Source organism: Pleurodeles waltl, chromosome 1_2 (genome assembly GCF_031143425.1).
Source record: "Pleurodeles waltl isolate 20211129_DDA chromosome 1_2, aPleWal1.hap1.20221129, whole genome shotgun sequence".
In the NCBI taxonomy this organism is placed as follows: domain Eukaryota; kingdom Metazoa; phylum Chordata; class Amphibia; order Caudata; family Salamandridae; genus Pleurodeles; species Pleurodeles waltl.
Genome location: NC_090437.1, coordinates 1,311,068,554 through 1,311,087,625, shown reverse-complemented (window position 1 = coordinate 1,311,087,625; position 19,072 = coordinate 1,311,068,554).

Below are 19,072 nucleotides of genomic sequence, written 5' to 3'. Positions count from 1 at the left end.
GTACCTCATTTATTGTCTGTGTATGTACAACAAATGCTTAACACTACTCCTTGGACAAGCCTACTGCTCGACCACACTACCACAAAATAGAGCATTAGTATTATCTCTTTTTACCACTATTTTACCTCTAAGGGGAACCCTTGGACTCTGTGCATGCTATTCCTTACTTTGAAATAGCACATACAGAGCCAACTTCCTACATTGGTGGATCAGCGGTGGGGTACAAGACTTTGCATTTGCTGGACTACTCAGCCAATACCTGATCACACGACAAATTCCAAAATTGTCATTAGAAATTGATTTTTGCAATTTGAAAAGTTTTCTAAATTCTTTAAAGTCCTGCTAGGGCCTTGTGTTAGTCCCTGTTAGCATTTCTTTTAGAGTTTAAAAGTTTGTAAAAGTTTGAATTAGATTCTAGAACCAGTTTTAGTTTCTTAAAAAGTATTCCAACTTTTAGAAGCATAATGTCTAGCACAGATGTGAATGTGGTGGAACTCGACACCACACCTTACCTCCATCTCCAGATGAGAGAGCTAAGGTCACTCTGTAACATAAGAAAAATAACAATGGGCTCCAGACCTACCAAAGCACAGCTCCAGGAGCTGTTGGCAGAGTATGATAGAGCCAACCCCTCTGTGGGCAACACAGAGGATGAAGATAGTGACTTGGAGGGAAATTCCCCCCCTCCAGTCCTACTTAGGGAGAACAGGGCTTCTCAAGCCCTGACTCCACAAATAATAATCAGAGATGCTGGTTCCCTCACAGGAGGGACCAACAACTCTGAAATCACTGAGGATAACTCCAGTGAAGAGGACATCCAGTTAGCCAGGATGGCCAAAAGATTGGCTTTGGAAAGACAGATCCTAGCCATAGAAAGGGAAAGACAAGAGATGGGCCTAGGACCCATCAATGGTGGCAGCAACATAACTAGGGTCAGAGATTCTCCTGACATGTTGAAAATCTCCAAAGGGATTGTAACTAAATATGAAGATGGTGATGACATCACCAAATGGTTCACAGCTTTTGAGAGGGCTTGTGAAACCAGAAAAGTGAACAAATCTCACTGGGGTGCTCTCCTTTGGGAAATGTTCACAGGAAAGTGTAGGGATAGACTCCTCACACTCTAAAAAAGATGCAGAATCTTATGACCTCATGAAGGGTACCCTGATTGAGGGCTTTGGATTTTCCACTGAGGAGTATAGGATTAGATTCAGGGGGGCTCAAAAATCCTCGAGCCAGACCTGGGTTGACTTTGTAGACTACTCAGTAAAAACACTAGATGGTTGGATTCAAGGAAATGGTGTAAATGATTATGATGGGCTGTACAATTTATTTGTGAAAGAACACCTATTAAGTAATTGTTTCAATGATAAACTGCATCAGCATCTGGTGGACCTAGGACCAATTTCTCCCCAAGAATTGGGAAAGAAGGCGGACCATTGGGTCAAGACTAGGGTGTCCAAAACTTCCACAGGGGGTGACCAAAAGAAAGGGGTCACAAAACCTCCCCAGGGGAAAGGTGGTGAGACAGCCAAAAATAAAAATAGTAAAGAGTCTTCTACAGGCCCCCAAAAACCTGCACAGGAGGGTGGGCCCAGAGCCTCTTCACAAAACAATTCTGGGTACAAGGGTAAAATCTTTGATCCCAAAAAGGCCTGGTGTCGAAACTGTAGTCAGTCTGGACACCAAACTGGAGACAAGGCCTGTCCCAAGAAAGATACCACTTCTAACTCCCATCCAGCTAAAACTGGAATGGCCAGTCTCCAAGTGGGCTCAACAGTGTGCCCAGAGCAAATCAGGTGTCACACTGAAGCTACATTAGTCTCTGAGGGTGGGGTGGATTTAGCCACACTGGCTGCCTGGCCCCCTAACATGCAAAAATACAGGCAGCAGCTCTTAATTAATGGGACAAGTGTAGAGGGCCTGAGGGATACAGGTGCCAGTGTCACCATGGTGACAGAGAAACTGGTTTCCCCTGGCCAATACCTGACTGGACAAACTTATCCAGTCACCAACGCTGACAATCAGACTAAAGTACATCCCATGGCTATGGTAATTTTAGAGTGGGGAGGGGTCAATGGCCTGAAACAGGTGGTGGTCTCCTCAAATATCCCAGTAGACTGTTTGCTTGGAAATGACCTGGAGTCCTCAGCATGGGCTGAGGTAGAACTGAAAACCCATGCAGCCATGCTGGGTATCCCTGAACTGGTGTGTGTCAAGACTAGGGCACAGTGCAAGGCACAGGGTGAAAAAGTAGAGCTGGAGTCTGGAAAAATGGCCCAGCCTACCAAGAGACAAGGAAAGTCAGCTGGGAAACCAGCTGCAACACAACACCAAAAAGAGAACCTCTCTTCTCAGGAAGAAGTTCTGCCCTCTGAGGGAACTGAGCCTATGGAGCTGGAACCTTAGGTTGCGCTCTTAGGCCCAGGGGGACCCTCAAGGGAAGAGTTGTGTAAGGGACAAGAAACCTGTCCCTCTCTTGAAGGCCTTAGGCAGCAAGCTGCGGAAGATTCCAAAGGCAAGAAAAATGGAACACATAGGGTCTATTGGGAAGATGGACTCCTGTACACTGAGGCAAGAGATCCCAAACCTGGTGCCACTAGGAGAGTGGTAGTGCCTCAGGGTTTCAGAGAGTTTATTCTGACCTTAGCCCATGATATTCCCCTTGCTGGGCATTTGGGACAAACCAAGACGTGGGAGAGGTTAGTCAACAACTTCTACTGGCCCAATATGTCCCAGAAGGTTAAGGAGTTTTGCCTCTCCTGCCCCACCTGTCAAGCCAGTGGTAAGACAGGTGGGCATCCAAAGGCCCCCCTCATTCCACTTCCAGTGGTGGGGGGTCCCCTTTGAAAGAGTGGGTGTGGACATAGTTGGTCCACTAGAACCTCCCACAGCCTCCGGAAATATGTACATCCTAGTAGTAGTGGATCATGCTACTAGGTATCCTGAAGCTATTCCCCTTAGGTCGACTACTGCCCCTGCAGTAGCCAAGGCCCTCATTGGTATCTTTACCAGAGTGGGTTTCCCTAAGGAGGTGGTTTCTGACAGAGGTACCAACTTCATGTCAGCTTACCTAAAACACATGTGGAATGAGTGTGGAGTGACTTATAAATTCACTACACCATATCATCCACAAACTAATGGCCTTGTTGAGAGATTCAACAAGACATTAAAGGGCATGATCATGGGGCTCCCAGAAAAACTCAAAAGGAGATGGGATGTCCTCCTGCCATGTCTGCTTTTCGCTTACAGAGAGGTGCCTCAGAAGGGAGTAGGATTCTCACCCTTTGAACTTCTGTTTGGCCACCCTGTAAGGGGACCACTTGCTCTTGTTAAAGAAGGCTGGGAGAGACCTCTTCATGAGCCTAAACAAGACATAGTGGACTATGTACTGGGCCTTCGCTCAAGGATGGCAGAGTACATGGAGAAGGCAAGTAAAAACCTTGAGGCCAGCCAACAACTCCAGAAGTTGTGGTATGACCAAAAGGCTGCACTGGTTGAATTTCAACCAGGGCAGAAAGTCTGGGTTCTGGAGCCTGTGGCTCCCAGGGCACTCCAGGACAAATGGAGTGGCCCTTACCCAGTACTAGAGAGGAAGAGTCAGGTCACCTACCTGGTGGACCTGGGCACAAGCAGGAGTCCCAAGAGGGTGATCCATGTGAACCGCCTTAAGCTCTTCCATGACAGGGCTGATGTAAATCTGTTGATGGTAACAGATGAGGACCAGGAAGCTGAGAGTGAACCTCTCCCCGATCTCCTCTCATCAGACCCTAAAGATGGCTCAGTAGATGGAGTGATCTACTCAGACACCCTCTCTAGCAAACAGCGGTCTGACTGCAGGATGGTCCTGCAGCAGTTTGCTGAACTCTTTTCCCTAACCCCTGGTCAGACACACCTGTGTACCCATGATGTGGACACAGGAGACAGCATGCCTGTCAAAAACAAAATATTTAGACAGTCTGACCAAGTTAAGGAAAGCATCAAGGTGGAAGTCCACAAGATGCTGGAATTGGGAGTAATTGAGTACTCTGACAGCCCCTGGGCTAGCCCAGTGGTCTTAGTCCCCAAACCTCACACCAAAGAAGGAAAGAGAGAGATGAGGTTTTGTGTGGACTACAGAGGTCTCAACTCTGTCACAAAGACAGATGCTCATCCCATTCCTAGAGCTGATGAGCTAATAGACAAATTAGGGGCTGCCAAATTCTTAAGTACCTTTGACTTAACAGCAGGGTACTGGCAAATCAAAATGGCCCCTGGAGCAAAAGAAAAGACAGCATTCTCCACACCTGATGGGCATTATCAGTTCACTGTTATGCCCTTTGGTTTAAAGAATGCCCCTGCCACCTTCCAAAGGTTGGTGAATCAAGTCCTTGCTGGGCTGGAATCCTTTAGTGCAGCTTATCTTGATGATATTGCTGTCTTCAGCTCCACCTGGCAGGATCACCTAGTCCACCTGAAGAAGGTTTTGAAGGCTCTGCAATCTGCAGGCCTCTCTATCAAGGCATCCAAATGCCAGATAGGGCAGGGAACTGTGGTTTACTTGGGACACCTTGTAGGTGGAGGCCAAGTTCAGCCACTCCAGCCTAAGATCCAGACTATTCTGGACTGGGCAGCTCCAAAAACCCAGACTCAAGTCAGGGCATTCCTTGGCTTGACTGGGTACTACAGGAGGTTTGTGAAGGGATATGGATCCATTGTGACAGCCCTCACAGAACTCACCTCCAAGAAAATGCCCAAGAAAGTAAACTGGACTGTAGAATGCCAACAGGCCTTTGACACCCTGAAACAAGCTATGTGCACAGCACCAGTTCTAAAAGCTCCAGATTACTCCAAGCAGTTCATTGTGCAAACAGATGCCTCTGAACATGGGATAGGGGCAGTTTTGTCCCAAACAAATGATGATGGCCTTGACCAGCCTGTTGCTTTCATTAGCAGGAGGTTACTCCCCAGGGAGCAGCGTTGGAGTGCCATTGAGAGGGAGGCCTTTGCTGTGGTTTGGTCCCTGAAGAAGCTGAGACCATACCTCTTTGGGACTCACTTCCTAGTTCAAACTGACCACAGACCTCTCAAATGGCTGATGCAAATGAAAGGTGAAAATCCTAAACTGTTGAGGTGGTCCATCTCCCTACAGGGAATGGACTTTATAGTGGAACACAGACCTGGGACTGCCCATGCCAATGCAGATGGCCTTTCCAGGTTCTTCCACTTAGAAAATGAAGACTCTCTTGGGAAAGGTTAGTCTCATCCTCTTTCGTTTGGGGGGGGGGTTGTGTAAGGAAATGCCTCCTTGGCATGGTTGCCCCCTGACTTTTTGCCTTTGCTGATGCTATGTTTACAATTGAAAGTGTGCTGAGGCCTGCTAACCAGGCCCCAGCACCAGTGTTCTTTCCCTAACCTGTACTTTTGTATCCACAATTGGCAGACCCTGGCATCCAGATAAGTCCCTTGTAACTGATACCTCTGGTACCAAGGGCCCTGATGCCAAGGAAGGTCTCTAAGGGCTGCAGCATGTCTTATGCCACCCTGGATACCTCTCACTCAGCACAGACACACTGCTTGCCAGCTTGTGTGTGCTAGTGAGGACAAAACGAGTAAGTCGACATGGCACTCCCCTCAGGGTGCCATGCCAGCCTCTCACTGCCTATGCAGTATAGGTAAGACACCCCTCTAGCAGGCCTTACAGCCCTAAGGCAGGGTGCACTATACCATAGGTGAGGGTACCAGTGCATGAGCCTGGTACCCCTACAGTGTCTAAACAAAACCTTAGACATTGTAAGTGCAGGGTAGCCATAAGAGTATATGGTCTGGGAGTCTGTCAAACACGAACTCCACAGCACCATAATGGCTACACTGAAAACTGGGAAGTTTGGTATCAAACTTCTCAGCACAATAAATGCACACTGATGCCAGTGTACATTTTATTGTAAAATACACCACAGAGGGCACCTTAGAGGTGCCCCCTGAAACTTAACCGACTATCTGTGTAGGCTGACTAGTTTTAGCAGCCTGCCACAAACCGAGACATGTTGCTGGCCCCATGGGGAGAGTGCCTTTGTCACTCTGAGGCCAGTAACAAAGCCTGCACTGGGTGGAGATGCTAACACCTCCCCCAGGCAGGAGCTGTAACACCTGGTGGTGAGCCTCAAAGGCTCACCCCTTTGTCACAGCCCAGCAGGGCACTCCAGCTTAGTGGAGTTGCCCGCCCCCTCCGGCCACGGCCCCCACTTTTGGCGGCAAGGCTGGAGGGAACAAAGAAAGCAACAAGGAGGAGTCACTGGCCAGTCAGGACAGCCCCTAAGGTGTCCTGAGCTGAGGTGACTAACTTTTAGAAATCCTCCATCTTGCAGATGGAGGATTCCCCCAATAGGATTAGGGATGTGACCCCCTCCCCTTGGGAGGAGGCACAAAGAGGGTGTACTCACCCTCAAGGCTAATAGCCATTGGCTACTAACCCCCCAGACCTAAACACGCCCTTAAAGTTAGTATTTAAGGGCTCTCCCTGAACCTAGAAATTTAGATTCCTGCAACAACAAGAAGAAGGACTGCCTAGCTGAAAACCCCTGCAGAGGAAGACCAGAAGACAACTACTGCCTTGGCTCCAGAAACTCACCGGCCTGTCTCCTGCCTTCCAAAGAACTCTGCTCCAGCGACGCCTTCCAAAGGGACCAGCGACCTCTGAATCCTTTGAGGACTGCCCTGCTTCGACGACGACAAGAAACTCCCGAGGACAGCGGACCTGCTCCAAAAAGACTGCAACTTTATCCAAAGGAGCAGCTTTAAAGAACCCTGCAATCTCCCCGCAAGAAGCGTGAGACTTGCAACACTGCACCCGGCGACCCCGACTCGGCTGGTGGAGGACCAACACCTCAGGGAGGACCCCCGGACTACTCTACGACTGTGAGTACCAAAACCTGTCCCCCCTGAGCCCCCACAGCGCCGCCTGCAGAGGGAATCCCGAGGCTTCCCCTGACCGCGACTCTCTGAAACCTAAGTCCCGACGCCTGGAAAAGACCCTGCACCCGCAGCCCCCAGGACCTGAAGGACCGGACTTTCACTGCAGAAGTGACCCCCAGGAGTCCCTCTCCCTTGCCCAAGTGGAGGTTTCCCCGAGGAAGCCCCCCCTTGCCTGCCTGCAGCGCTGAAGAGATCCCTTGATCTCTCATTGACTTCCATTGCGAACCCGACGCTTGTTCTAACACTGCACCCGGCCGCCCCTGCACCGCTGAGGGTGAAATTTCTGTGTGGGCTTGTGTCCCCCCCGGTGCCCTACAAAACCCCCCTGGTCTGCCCTCCGAAGACGCGGGTACTTACCTGCTGGCAGACTGGAACCGGGGCACCCCCTTCTCTCCATTGAAGCCTATGCGTTTTGGGCACCACTTTGAACTCTGCACCTGACCGGCCCTGAGCTGCTGGTGTGGTAACTTTGGGTAGCTCTGAACCCCCAACGGTGGGCTACCTTGGACCAAGAACTGAACCCTGTAAGTGTCTTACTTACCTGGTAAAACTAACAACAACTTACCTCCCCCAGGAACTGTGAAAATTGCACTGTGTCCACTTTTAAAATAGCTATTTGTGAATAACTTGAAAAGTATACATGCAATTGAAATGATTCAAAGTTCCTAATGTACTTACCTGCAATACCTTTCAAACAAGATATTACATGTTAAATTTGAACCTGTGGTTCTTAAAATAAACTAAGAAAAGATATTTTTCTATACAAAACCTATTGGCTGGATTTGTCTCTGAGTGTGTGTACCTCATTTATTGTCTGTGTATGTACAACAAATGCTTAACACTACTCCTTGGACAAGCCTACTGCTCGACCACACTACCACAAAATAGAGCATTAGTATTATCTCTTTTTACCACTATTTTACCTCTAAGGGGAACCCTTGGACTCTGTGCATGCTATTCCTTACTTTGAAATAGCACATACAGAGCCAACTTCCTACATTGGTGGATCAGCGGTGGGGTACAAGACTTTGCATTTGCTGGACTACTCAGCCAATACCTGATCACACGACAAATTCCAAAATTGTCATTAGAAATTGATTTTTGCAATTTGAAAAGTTTTCTAAATTCTTTAAAGTCCTGCTAGGGCCTTGTGTTAGTCCCTGTTAGCATTTCTTTTAGAGTTTAAAAGTTTGTAAAAGTTTGAATTAGATTCTAGAACCAGTTTTAGTTTCTTAAAAAGTATTCCAACTTTTAGAAGCATAATGTCTAGCACAGATGTGAATGTGGTGGAACTCGACACCACACCTTACCTCCATCTCCAGATGAGAGAGCTAAGGTCACTCTGTAACATAAGAAAAATAACAATGGGCTCCAGACCTACCAAAGCACAGCTCCAGGAGCTGTTGGCAGAGTATGATAGAGCCAACCCCTCTGTGGGCAACACAGAGGATGAAGATAGTGACTTGGAGGGAAATTCCCCCCCTCCAGTCCTACTTAGGGAGAACAGGGCTTCTCAAGCCCTGACTCCACAAATAATAATCAGAGATGCTGGTTCCCTCACAGGAGGGACCAACAACTCTGAAATCACTGAGGATAACTCCAGTGAAGAGGACATCCAGTTAGCCAGGATGGCCAAAAGATTGGCTTTGGAAAGACAGATCCTAGCCATAGAAAGGGAAAGACAAGAGATGGGCCTAGGACCCATCAATGGTGGCAGCAACATAACTAGGGTCAGAGATTCTCCTGACATGTTGAAAATCTCCAAAGGGATTGTAACTAAATATGAAGATGGTGATGACATCACCAAATGGTTCACAGCTTTTGAGAGGGCTTGTGAAACCAGAAAAGTGAACAAATCTCACTGGGGTGCTCTCCTTTGGGAAATGTTCACAGGAAAGTGTAGGGATAGACTCCTCACACTCTAAAAAAAGATGCAGAATCTTATGACCTCATGAAGGGTACCCTGATTGAGGGCTTTGGATTTTCCACTGAGGAGTATAGGATTAGATTCAGGGGGGCTCAAAAATCCTCGAGCCAGACCTGGGTTGACTTTGTAGACTACTCAGTAAAAACACTAGATGGTTGGATTCAAGGAAATGGTGTAAATGATTATGATGGGCTGTACAATTTATTTGTGAAAGAACACCTATTAAGTAATTGTTTCAATGATAAACTGCATCAGCATCTGGTGGACCTAGGACCAATTTCTCCCCAAGAATTGGGAAAGAAGGCGGACCATTGGGTCAAGACTAGGGTGTCCAAAACTTCCACAGGGGGTGACCAAAAGAAAGGGGTCACAAAACCTCCCCAGGGGAAAGGTGGTGAGACAGCCAAAAATAAAAATAGTAAAGAGTCTTCTACAGGCCCCCAAAAACCTGCACAGGAGGGTGGGCCCAGAGCCTCTTCACAAAACAATTCTGGGTACAAGGGTAAAATCTTTGATCCCAAAAAGGCCTGGTGTCGAAACTGTAGTCAGTCTGGACACCAAACTGGAGACAAGGCCTGTCCCAAGAAAGATACCACTTCTAACTCCCATCCAGCTAAAACTGGAATGGCCAGTCTCCAAGTGGGCTCAACAGTGTGCCCAGAGCAAATCAGGTGTCACACTGAAGCTACATTAGTCTCTGAGGGTGGGGTGGATTTAGCCACACTGGCTGCCTGGCCCCCTAACATGCAAAAATACAGGCAGCAGCTCTTAATTAATGGGACAAGTGTAGAGGGCCTGAGGGATACAGGTGCCAGTGTCACCATGGTGACAGAGAAACTGGTTTCCCCTGGCCAATACCTGACTGGACAAACTTATCCAGTCACCAACGCTGACAATCAGACTAAAGTACATCCCATGGCTATGGTAATTTTAGAGTGGGGAGGGGTCAATGGCCTGAAACAGGTGGTGGTCTCCTCAAATATCCCAGTAGACTGTTTGCTTGGAAATGACCTGGAGTCCTCAGCATGGGCTGAGGTAGAACTGAAAACCCATGCAGCCATGCTGGGTATCCCTGAACTGGTGTGTGTCAAGACTAGGGCACAGTGCAAGGCACAGGGTGAAAAAGTAGAGCTGGAGTCTGGAAAAATGGCCCAGCCTACCAAGAGACAAGGAAAGTCAGCTGGGAAACCAGCTGCAACACAACACCAAAAAGAGAACCTCTCTTCTCAGGAAGAAGTTCTGCCCTCTGAGGGAACTGAGCCTATGGAGCTGGAACCTTAGGTTGCGCTCTTAGGCCCAGGGGGACCCTCAAGGGAAGAGTTGTGTAAGGGACAAGAAACCTGTCCCTCTCTTGAAGGCCTTAGGCAGCAAGCTGCGGAAGATTCCAAAGGCAAGAAAAATGGAACACATAGGGTCTATTGGGAAGATGGACTCCTGTACACTGAGGCAAGAGATCCCAAACCTGGTGCCACTAGGAGAGTGGTAGTGCCTCAGGGTTTCAGAGAGTTTATTCTGACCTTAGCCCATGATATTCCCCTTGCTGGGCATTTGGGACAAACCAAGACGTGGGAGAGGTTAGTCAACAACTTCTACTGGCCCAATATGTCCCAGAAGGTTAAGGAGTTTTGCCTCTCCTGCCCCACCTGTCAAGCCAGTGGTAAGACAGGTGGGCATCCAAAGGCCCCCCTCATTCCACTTCCAGTGGTGGGGGGTCCCCTTTGAAAGAGTGGGTGTGGACATAGTTGGTCCACTAGAACCTCCCACAGCCTCCGGAAATATGTACATCCTAGTAGTAGTGGATCATGCTACTAGGTATCCTGAAGCTATTCCCCTTAGGTCGACTACTGCCCCTGCAGTAGCCAAGGCCCTCATTGGTATCTTTACCAGAGTGGGTTTCCCTAAGGAGGTGGTTTCTGACAGAGGTACCAACTTCATGTCAGCTTACCTAAAACACATGTGGAATGAGTGTGGAGTGACTTATAAATTCACTACACCATATCATCCACAAACTAATGGCCTTGTTGAGAGATTCAACAAGACATTAAAGGGCATGATCATGGGGCTCCCAGAAAAACTCAAAAGGAGATGGGATGTCCTCCTGCCATGTCTGCTTTTCGCTTACAGAGAGGTGCCTCAGAAGGGAGTAGGATTCTCACCCTTTGAACTTCTGTTTGGCCACCCTGTAAGGGGACCACTTGCTCTTGTTAAAGAAGGCTGGGAGAGACCTCTTCATGAGCCTAAACAAGACATAGTGGACTATGTACTGGGCCTTCGCTCAAGGATGGCAGAGTACATGGAGAAGGCAAGTAAAAACCTTGAGGCCAGCCAACAACTCCAGAAGTTGTGGTATGACCAAAAGGCTGCACTGGTTGAATTTCAACCAGGGCAGAAAGTCTGGGTTCTGGAGCCTGTGGCTCCCAGGGCACTCCAGGACAAATGGAGTGGCCCTTACCCAGTACTAGAGAGGAAGAGTCAGGTCACCTACCTGGTGGACCTGGGCACAAGCAGGAGTCCCAAGAGGGTGATCCATGTGAACCGCCTTAAGCTCTTCCATGACAGGGCTGATGTAAATCTGTTGATGGTAACAGATGAGGACCAGGAAGCTGAGAGTGAACCTCTCCCCGATCTCCTCTCATCAGACCCTAAAGATGGCTCAGTAGATGGAGTGATCTACTCAGACACCCTCTCTAGCAAACAGCGGTCTGACTGCAGGATGGTCCTGCAGCAGTTTGCTGAACTCTTTTCCCTAACCCCTGGTCAGACACACCTGTGTACCCATGATGTGGACACAGGAGACAGCATGCCTGTCAAAAACAAAATATTTAGACAGTCTGACCAAGTTAAGGAAAGCATCAAGGTGGAAGTCCACAAGATGCTGGAATTGGGAGTAATTGAGTACTCTGACAGCCCCTGGGCTAGCCCAGTGGTCTTAGTCCCCAAACCTCACACCAAAGAAGGAAAGAGAGAGATGAGGTTTTGTGTGGACTACAGAGGTCTCAACTCTGTCACAAAGACAGATGCTCATCCCATTCCTAGAGCTGATGAGCTAATAGACAAATTAGGGGCTGCCAAATTCTTAAGTACCTTTGACTTAACAGCAGGGTACTGGCAAATCAAAATGGCCCCTGGAGCAAAAGAAAAGACAGCATTCTCCACACCTGATGGGCATTATCAGTTCACTGTTATGCCCTTTGGTTTAAAGAATGCCCCTGCCACCTTCCAAAGGTTGGTGAATCAAGTCCTTGCTGGGCTGGAATCCTTTAGTGCAGCTTATCTTGATGATATTGCTGTCTTCAGCTCCACCTGGCAGGATCACCTAGTCCACCTGAAGAAGGTTTTGAAGGCTCTGCAATCTGCAGGCCTCTCTATCAAGGCATCCAAATGCCAGATAGGGCAGGGAACTGTGGTTTACTTGGGACACCTTGTAGGTGGAGGCCAAGTTCAGCCACTCCAGCCTAAGATCCAGACTATTCTGGACTGGGCAGCTCCAAAAACCCAGACTCAAGTCAGGGCATTCCTTGGCTTGACTGGGTACTACAGGAGGTTTGTGAAGGGATATGGATCCATTGTGACAGCCCTCACAGAACTCACCTCCAAGAAAATGCCCAAGAAAGTAAACTGGACTGTAGAATGCCAACAGGCCTTTGACACCCTGAAACAAGCTATGTGCACAGCACCAGTTCTAAAAGCTCCAGATTACTCCAAGCAGTTCATTGTGCAAACAGATGCCTCTGAACATGGGATAGGGGCAGTTTTGTCCCAAACAAATGATGATGGCCTTGACTAGCCTGTTGCTTTCATTAGCAGGAGGTTACTCCCCAGGGAGCAGCGTTGGAGTGCCATTGAGAGGGAGGCCTTTGCTGTGGTTTGGTCCCTGAAGAAGCTGAGACCATACCTCTTTGGTACTCACTTCCTAGTTCAGACTGACCACAGACCTCTCAGATGGCTGATGCAAATGAAAGGTGAAAATCCAAAACTGTTGAGGTGGTCCATCTCCCTACAGGGAATGGACTTTATAGTGGAACACAGACCTGGGACTGCCCATGCCAATGCAGATGGCCTTTCCAGGTTCTTCCACTTAGAAAATGAAGACTCTCTTGGGAAAGGTTAGTCTCATCCTCTTTCGTTTGGGGGGGGGGGGGGGGGGTTGTGTAAGGAAATTCCTCCTTGGCATGGTTACCCCCTGACCAGTGTTCTTTCCCTAACCTGTACTTTTGATTCCACAATTGGCACACCCTGGCATCCAGATAAGTCCCTTGTAACTGGTACCTCTGGTACCAAGGGCCCTGATGCCAGGGAAGGTCTCTAAGGGCTGCAGCATGTATTATGCCACCCTAAGAGACCCCTCACTCAGCACAGACACACTGCTTACCAGCTTGTGTGTGCTAGTGAGAACAAAATGAGTAAGTCGACATGGCACTCCCCTCAGGGTGCCATGCCAGCCTCTCACTGCCTATGCAGTATAGGTAAGACACCCCTCTAGCAGGCCTTACAGCCCTAAGGCAGGGTGCACTATACCATAGGTGAGGGTACCAGTGCATGAGCACTGTGCCCCTACAGTGTCTAAGCAAAACCTTAGACATTGTAAGTGCAGGGTAGCCATATGAGTATATGGTCTGGGAGTCTGTTTTACACGAACTCCACAGCACCATAATGGCTACACTGAAAACTGGGAAGTTTGGTATCAAACTTCTCAGCACAATAAATGCACACTGATGCCAGTGTACATTTTATTGTAAAATACACCACAGAGGGCACCTTAGAGGTGCCCCCTGAAACTTAACCGACTATCTGTGTAGGCTGACTGGTTCCAGCAGCCTGCCACACTAGAGACATGTTGCTGGCCCCATGGGGAGAGTGCCTTTGTCACTCTGAGGCCAGTAACAAAGCCTGCACTGGGTGGAGATGCTAACACCTCCCCCAGGCAGGAGCTGTAACACCTGGCGGTGAGCCTCAAAGGCTCACCCCTTTGTCACAGCCCAGCAGGGCACTCCAGCTTAGTGGAGTTGCCCGCCCCCTCCGGCCACGGCCCCCACTTTTGGCAGCAAGGCTGGAGGGAACAAAGAAAGCAACAAGGAGGAGTCACTGGCCAGTCAGGACAGCCCCTAAGGTGTCCTGAGCTGAGGTGACTAACTTTTAGAAATCCTCCATCTTGCAGATGGAGGATTCCCCCAATAGGATTAGGGATGTGACCCCCTCCCCTTGGGAGGAGGCACAAAGAGGGTGTACTCACCCTCAGGGCTAGTAGCCATTGGCTACTAACCCCCCAGACCTAAACACGCCCTTAAATTTAGTATTTAAGGGCTCTCCCTGAACCTAGAAATTTAGATTCCTGCAACAAGAAGAAGGACTGCCTAGCTGAAAACCCCTGCAGAGGAAGACCAGAAGACAACTACTGCCTTGGCTCCAGAAACTCACCGGCCTGTCTCCTGCCTTCCAAAGAACTCTGCTCCAGCGACGCCTTCCAAAGGGACCAGCGACCTCTGAATCCTCTGAGGACTGCCCTGCTTCGACGACGACAAGAAACTCCCGAGGACAGCGGACCTGCTCCAAAAAGACTGCAACTTTATCCAAAGGAGCAGCTTTAAAGAACCCTGCAATCTCCCTGCAAGAAGCGTGAGACTTGCAACACTGCACCCGGCGACCCCGACTCGGCTGGTGGAGGACTAACACCTCAGGGAGGACCCCCGGACTACTCTACGACTGTGAGTACCAAAACCTGTCCCCCCTGAGCCCCCACAGCGCCGCCTGCAGAGGGAATCCCGAGGCTTCCCCTGACCGCGACTCTCTGAAACCTAAGTCCCGACGCCTGGAAAAGACCCTGCACCCGCAGCCCCCAGGACCTGAAGGACCGGACTTTCACTGCAGAAGTGACCCCCAGGAGTCCCTCTCCCTTGCCCAAGTGGAGGTTTCCCTGAGGAAGCCCCCCCCTTACCTGCCTGCAGCGCTGAAGAGATCCCTTGATCTCTCATTGACTTCCATTGCGAACCCGACGCTTGTTCTAACACTGCACCCGGCCGCCCCCGCGCCGCTGAGGGTGAAATTTCTGTGTGGGCTTGTGTCCCCCCCGGTGCCCTACAAAACCCCCCTGGTCTGCCCTCCGAAGACGCAGGTACTTACCTGCTGGCAGACTGGAACCGGGGCACCCCCTTCTCTCCATTGAAGCCTATGCGTTTTGGGCACCACTTTGAACTCTGCACCTGACCGGCCCTGAGCTGCTGGTGTGGTAACTTTGGGGTTGCTCTGAACCCCCAACGGTGGGCTACCTTGGACCAAGAACTGAACCCTGTAAGTGTCTTACTTACCTGGTAAAACTAACAACAACTTACCTCCCCCAGGAACTGTGAAAATTGCACTGTGTCCACTTTTAAAATAGCTATTTGTGAATAACTTGAAAAGTATACATGCAATTGAAATGATTCAAAGTTCCTAATGTACTTACCTGCAATACCTTTCAAACAAGATTTTACATGTTAAATTTGAACCTGTGGTTCTTAAAATAAACTAAGAAAATATATTTTTCTATACAAAACCTATTGGCTGGATTTGTCTCTGAGTGTGTGTACCTCATTTATTGTCTATGTGTATGTACAACAAATGCTTAACACTACTCCTTGGATAAGCCTACTGCTCGACCACACTACCACAAAATAGAGCATTAGTATTATCTCTTTTTACCACTATTTTACCTCTAAGGGGAACCCTTGGACTCTGTGCATGCTATTCCTTACTTTGAAATAGCACATACAGAGCCAACTTCCTACAATAAGGCATGAATCAATCAATCACATTTATAAAGCGCGCTACTCACCCATAAGGGTCTCAAGGCGCTGGGGGGAGGGGGTCAGTGCTCGAAGAGCCAGGTCTTGAGCTGCCTTCTGAAGGGGAGGTGTTCGGGTATGGCGCGAAGGTGACTGGGCAGGGAGTTCCAGGTCTTCGCTGCCAGAAAAGAGAAGGATTTTCCTCCGGCGGTGGTTTTGCGGATGCGGGGAACGGCTGCCAAGGCCTGACCGGTGGAGCGCAGAGTGCGCGGAGGAGTGTAGAAGGAGATGCGGGAGTTGATGAGTTTGGGTCCGAGGTTGTAGAGGGCTTTGTGTGCGTGGGTGAGGAGTCTGAAGGTGATCCTCTTGTTGACCGGGAGCCAATGGAGTTTTCTCAGGTGTCCGGAGATGTGGTGGTGGCGAGGTATGTCCAGGATGAGTCGTGCTGCGGCGTTCTGGATCCGTTGAAGTTTCCTCTGCAGCTTGGTGGTGATGCCGGCGTACAGAGTGTTCCCGTAGTCCAGGCGGCTGGTGACGAGGGCGTGGGTGACGGTCTTCCTGGTGTCGATGGGGATCCAGCGGAAGATCTTGCGGAGCATGCGGAGGTGCGGAGGGTGTTGAAGCACGCTGAGGTCACCGAGTTGACCTGTCTGGTCATCGAGAGGGAGGAGTCCAGGATGAAGCCGAGGTTGCGTGCTTGCGTGGTTGGTCGGTTGGGGAGTGCTGCCTAGGGCGGGGGGCCACCAGGAGTCGTCCCATGCGGAGGGGGTAGGGCCGAGGATGAGGACCTCCGTTTTATCTGTGTTCAGTTTCAGTCGGCTGTCTGTCATCCAGGTCGCTACTTCCTTCATGCCGTCGTGCAGTCTGGTCCTTGCTGATGTGGGGTTGTTGGTGAGGGATAAGATGAGCTGGGTGTCGTCGGCGTAGGATATGATGTCGAGTCCGTGTTTGCGTGCGATGTTTGCCAGAGGGGTCATGTAGACGTTGAATAGGGTGGGACTGAGGGAGGATCCTTGGGGTACGCCGCAGATGATCTCCGTGGCTGCGGATCTGAAGGGGGGGAGGCGGACTCTCTGGGTCCTTCCGGAGAGGAAGGAGATGACCCATTCCAGGGCCTTGCCTCGGATGCCGGCGCTGCAGAGGCGGTCTATCAGGGTGCGGTGGCAGACCGTGTCGAAGGCTGCAGAGAGATCCAGGAGAATGAGGGCCACGGTTTCACCCTTGTCGGTCAGGGCTCGGATGTCGTCCGTGGCTGCGATGAGGGCGGTTTCGGTGCTGTGGTTGGCCCTGAATCCGAACTGAGTGGAGTCGAGGGAGTCGGAGGTTTCCAGGGCGGCGGTGAGTTGAGCGTTGACGATTTTCTCAATCACTTTGGCGGGGAACGGTAGGAGGGAGATAGGCCGGAAGTTTTTGAGTTCGGTGGGGTCTGCTGTAGGTTTCTTTAAGAGGGCGTTGAGTTCTGCGTGTTTCCAGCTTTCAGGGAAGGTAGCGGTGGTGAGGGAGGCGTTGATGACGTCTCGGAGGTGGGGTGCGATGATGTTGTCGGCCTTGTTGTAAATGTGGTGAGGACGGGTCGGAGGGTGATCCCGAGTGGATCGAGTTCATGACGCGGGTGGTTTCCTCGGTGGTGGTAGGGTTCCAGGCGAGGATGGTGGAGATGTCGTTTGCGGCTTCCGGGGGCGGGTTCATGTTGGTGGTCGTGAAGCTGTTGTAGATGTCGGCGATCTTACGGTGGAAGAAGGTCGCGAGGGAGTCGCAGAGGTCCTGTGAGGGAGGGATGGGGTTGGTTTCTGCGTCCGGGTTGGAGAGCTCTTTGACGATGCCAAATAGTTCCTTGCTGTTGTGGGCGTTGTTGTCAAGTCTGTTCTGGTAGGCTGTTTTTCGTGCGGTGCGGAGGCGTTGGTGGTGTTGGCGGGTGGTGTCCTTGAGAGCTGTCAGGTTTTCCTCTGTCGGGTTGAGGCGCCATGTCTTCTCGCGGAGGCGGCATTCTTTCTTGGAGTTTTTGAGTTCGGTGGTGAACCAGGAGTTTTTCTTGTGGTTGTTGGTGTTGGTTTGGGTCTTCAGAGGGGCCAGGAGGTTGGCGCAGTCGGAGATCCAGTTGGTGAGGTTGTTGGCGGCCTCGTTGGGGTTGCTGGTGCTGGTGGGTTGGTTCAGGGAGAGCGTTGCTGCGAGTTGTTCTGTGGTGATTCGGTTCCAGTGTCTTTTTGGTGGTTGCCGGGTGTGGTGATGCACGGTGGTTTTCTTGAAGCTGAAGTGGACGCAGCTGTGGTCCGACCATGTGAGTTCGGTGGTGTGGCTGAAGGTGATGTGTTTGCTTGAGGAGAAGATGGGGTCGAGCGTGTGTCCGGCGTAGTGGGTGGGGGTGTTGACCAGTTGTTTCAGTCCCAGGTTGGCGAGGTTGTCTAGAGCGGCGGTGGTGTTGTTGTCGGTGTGGTTCTCCAGGTGAAAGTTGAGGTCTCCTAGGAGGATGTAGTCGGTGGATGAGAGTGCGTGGGGGTTGACGAAGTCTGCGATGTCTTCGCTGAACTTGGTGCGGGGTCCTGGTGGTCTGTACATGAGGGTGCCTCTTAGGGTTGTCTTGGGGTCGATGTGGATCGCGAAGTGGAGGTGTTCGGCATCGGGAAGTGAGTTGTCGGTGTGGGTCGAGATGCTGATGGAGCTTTTGTGTGCGATGGCGATGCCTCCTCCGGTGCGGTTGAAGCGGTCTCTCCGGATGATTTTGTAGCCGTCGGGGATGGCTATGGCGATGTCGGGTGCCGAGGAAGGGTTCATCCAGGTCTCGGTGAGGAAGGCGATGTCTGGGTTCGTTGAGTTGATGAGGTTCCACAGTTCGATGGCGTGCCTGTGGACGGAGCGGGTGTTGACCAGGATGCATTCGAGGTTGCTTCCGGGGGCGTCGTTCTTGGTGGTGGCGGTGTGGGTCCGTAGGCAGGTGAAGCGGCAGTTGCTGCAGGTGAAGGGTCCGTGGGTTCGTTTCGGGGTGGCGCGGTAGCAGCCCGGCGCGCGGCCGGGGTTGAGGTTGGCGAGGGTGGCGGAGTCATAGGTCAAGCGGGGGGTGCGGGGGGCAGGGGTTCGGGCGCTGGGCGCGGTCCAGGCGCGGACGGGCGCAGACGGGCTTGCCTTAGGCGCGCCTTAGGCGCGCCAGCGGCGCACCCGCTGCGCGCGGCCGCCATTTAAGGGGTAGGTGAGGAGGCGGGGTCAGCTGGGAGGCGGGAGGTGGGCGGGCAGGGGAGCTGGAAGCGGGAAAAAAGAGCGGCAAAAAAGAGCGGCAAAAAACGGCGGGAAAAGCGCGGTAGGAGCGGCGGGAAAAAGTGGCAAGACGGCGAAAAGGGAACAAGAGCCTACTAAAATCTACTGAAAAGGAGGGGCTGAGAGGGGAGGACGGCGCACGGCACTCGGGGGCACACGCACGGGATACAAGGAGAGAAAA